Source organism: Petaurus breviceps, unplaced genomic scaffold (genome assembly GCF_028583685.1).
Source record: "Petaurus breviceps papuanus isolate PSGF00001 unplaced genomic scaffold, PetGlider_PUasm1.0 490, whole genome shotgun sequence".
NCBI classification, from domain to species: domain Eukaryota; kingdom Metazoa; phylum Chordata; class Mammalia; order Diprotodontia; family Petauridae; genus Petaurus; species Petaurus breviceps.
In genome coordinates, this window is record NW_027186352.1 from 27,843,893 (window position 1) to 27,848,057 (window position 4,165).

Here is a 4,165-nt window from a genome sequence, read left to right on the forward strand (position 1 = left end):
AATTTATTATTCTGAGAAGGGATCTTCTTAGACAACTAACTGTGCCCAAGACACTCAAAATATTCATAGCTAGTTTAATAGTAATTAATCTAGTTGCACCAAATTTTAGTCCAGTCTCCTAAATTTTACACCTGAGAAACCTGAGTCTTGGGGAGATTAGGTACCTTGCAGGAGACCACACAGACAAATGATTTAGGATGTAATCTTAATATGTTATCTTTGATCCTAGCACCAAATTGTTATTAGGGGCATTTTCATTTTCATACTTTCTAAAGAACAATATGAGATAATGCAGTCTCTCTGGAGGGAGAGTGATATTTGCTCTCAGTGAGGGCCTCAGGATTGTGATACTTGCTCTCAGTGAGGGCCATTATAGACAGAAACCTTCCCAGAAGCCCCTGACCCAAAGAAGAAAGACTGACTTAGCAACTCAAAAGTCCAGCAGGGTGGTTAATGCTCCATATAATTTCCTGTGGAGTGTCCCATTTTAGTCCCATTGAAGACAGGTAGTTGCCCCTGGCTTGATCTGCTGCCTGTCTTCCTGTCTACACTCAAAGAGAGGGCCTACTTACCATGATACCTGTACTTCCTTCTCCTGCAGAGACCCAAATAAGCCTTTTTCATAAGAATCATGGGGGTTTCTTTGTACTGCTGTTCCCTACAGACATCTCTTTGGAGAAAAAGCCATTTCTTGTCACAGGTGTGATATTTTTCTGAGTTTGGTGACACATAGAGTTCTCTGGGTTGACTTGCAAGTAGAACCCTGCTAGAGGCTCATACATGCATTTAATATAGCCAACAGTTATCAAGAAAATGGTACCAGAGCAGAAGAAATGGTACAGTTGGGCTATAGAGTCAACTTGGAAGACAAGGAGGAAGAGGAACAGGGAATCATTTTTAAACTAATGATATAAACTAGCAGGTCTTTCTATTTTGAATTCATTAAGTTTTAGGACAAGTCAATCAGTTAAAATACACTTTTTGTCCTATTACTGTGTTAAGTGCTAGGCTAAGAATTGGAGATATGAGAATTCAAAAACAGTCTCTGCCTTCATGTAGCTCACTGTCTAATGAAGGAGATAACATGGTAAGTAACTAGGTATATACAAGATACATATGGAGTATATTGAAGGTAATCTGAAAGGGGACAGCACCAAGAGAGGGAAAGATCCATGTGTTAGGGTTAACTCTGGCACTTTCTTCTCCAACTTGTAAGTAATGCATGATTACTTAAGCCTAAGCTGCATCCAATGTGCTGCAAATTCATCTATTTGGCTTATTGTAGCATGTTTGTAATTCCCTGTATGTAACCTGGGGACACACTACCCTGTGTGTAATAGCAACATCATTTTCCTCTTAGTATGCAAATTTTACTGATTATTTCAGCTTCCTTGACGTAATTTCCTGGACTAGGGGCATTATAAAGCTCCATCCATGTGAAGTCTGGGCCTCTCACATTTGGTAGGAGCAGTAAAGTAGTGTAGTGTCATTACTGGAATCAGGAAAAACCTAGTTCAAGTTTAGCTTCAGACACTTGCTAGCTATGTGAACCTGGGAAAGTCACTTCATCTCTGTTTGACAGAATATCCTCATGTATAAATGGTGATAATAACAGTACCTACTTCCCAGGGTTGTTGTGAGGATAAAATAAGAAAATAATTGTAAAGCACTTAGCACAATGCCTTATACATAGTAAGCAGTATATGAATGTGAACTATTATTATTTGTTATTAGTAATAAAAATAATGATAATAATAACCTAAGACCATGAGCCATCATATTTTATAAACCTACTGATCAGCATTGTTTCTTTTAAGGGGCAAGAGAGACCATGTCTACCAAGGCTAAAGATAATTGTCACTGTATCATTACTGTGTATCCTTTTACTATGTTTGGGCAAAGTAAACCTTATCTCTTAAATATTCAATGACTTATGAGTGTCTCATTCATCCCCATATTGAGCTGACCTTAGATTCATGCTTATAATAGTTGCCAGTTTTTATATGTTGGCATGCAGTAATACTATTCTTGACAAAAAAACTAGGGCGCCCAGCCCCAGTCTCTCTGGGGAATCTTCGATCAGAGAGAGACTAGGCAGGCCTCTATTGAACAGTGGAACAGAGTTGTGCACAATGGCTTTACACACTTTAACTTCCTGAATTGTGATCAATAAATATTTCCTTCCAAATCCTCAGTGTTGTTTGTCTTTTCACTCAAATTTCTGACTAAATGGGGAGTCATGAAGAAGGTAGGATTCAAATGGAGACTTAAGAAGTATTTTATGTTTCTTCAAGATTTCAAAATAAATGTGATTTCATTGGTTGGGAATTTCTGTATATCAACACATATTCCAGCTACTTCACAACCTAGTGAAAAGTTTGATGAGTTTCTGTCACCAAAATGTTAATTGTTTGGTAATAAAACTTTGAGCAATGAGTTTTATTATACTCAGATAGGCTACATCTTAACTGATGTTCTGAAATGCTACGCAGATATATTGGTCCAGCCCTTACCACCTCCTGATCTTCACTCTCATATATTTGAATTTGACACTTTGAACTGCATGTCCCATAGAAATTTTTCACCCTACAGGTTAAAAAAATGAAACCATAATCTCCCTCTCTCCAAAAACACAATTCTATCCTCTTCCTAACTTCCTTATTACTGACCAGGATAACACCATCTTCCGAGTCATTCAGGCTTCTGTTAACATACATAATAAAATATCTTAATTCTATTTTCCCCGATATGTTCAAAAACCATTTTAACATTCACATTTCTTTTTAATTTTGAGTTTTTAATCTCTCCCTCCCTCCCCACCCTTCCTCATTGAGAAGGCAAGTGATTTGTTATAGGTTATACATGCAGTCATGCAAAATATATTTCCACATTACTCATGTTGTAAAAGAACACACAGACAATCTCCTTACCCCACCAAAAAAATAAAGAAAGATTATCCTTCAATCTGCATTCAAACTCCATAAGTCATATCTCTGGAAATGGATAGTATTTTTCACAATAAGTCTTTCAGAATTGTCTTGCATCATTATATTGTTATGAATAGCTAAATCATTCAGCAGATCATCATACATTATTGCTGTTACTGAGTACAAGGTTCACCTGGTTTTTCTCATTTTATTTTGTATCAGTTCATGTAAGTTTTCCAGGTTTTTTATGAGAGCATCCTATTTTTCATTTCTTATCGCCCAATAGTATTCCATCACAATTATATACAATAACTTCTTTAACCATCCCCCAATTAGTGGACAACAACACAGCTTTCATTCTTTGCCACCACATATAGTACCCCAATGGTCAATATAAATATTTCTGCATAATGCTCAATTGCAAAATATAGTAGACTCTCCATGTAGAAACACAGAAAGAAAACATTTATTCAGACGCCAGAAAACTGAATCCTAAAACCAGTAAGCCGATTGCATCACAGTAGCAAACAAGTTAAGAAACCATAACAGCACAGAGAGCCACATCATCCTTTATCCTTCCCACAAACCAAAACAATCCTGGTTGTCACAGCAAGTGGAAAACACCAACTTTACTCACAAGCCTGTCTCCCATGAATACATCTTCTTCTCCCACCATGTCTAGCTGCTCTGACTCCCAGAATCCTGGGGGCTCTGCTCTATCCTTCAGCAAACTCTTCCTACCACAGGTTCTATGTGATTACATTCAACATATTAGGGGGCAGGGTATATCTTCAAAGGAGGGAAAGGCTTCAAATTCCCTTAGGTTTATTAAGTTGCAGGGAAGATCTTCAAATTCCCATTATGATTATATGACATAATAAAATATTTAAGTAGAAGTACAGTCAGGATAGGAAATATAGAAAACTTGGGGGGAGAAAGCATGGGGAGATTTGTATGAACTAATGCAGTATAATGTAAGCAGAACCAGAAAAAAAAACACACAACAATATGTACTATGAATATAGCAATGTGAAGCAAAAGATAAATATGTCATCTTAATGATGAATCATGGACCTACAGAAGAGATAAAATCATCAACTCCATTCATTTTGGGGGGAGATATTGGCCTCTGAATGCAGAAAGGAGCATACACGGGTGGTTATGATAGCAACATTGATTAGAGAGAAAGAGGGAGAGAGAGAGAGAGAGACAGAGAGAGAGAGAGAGAGAGAGAGAGA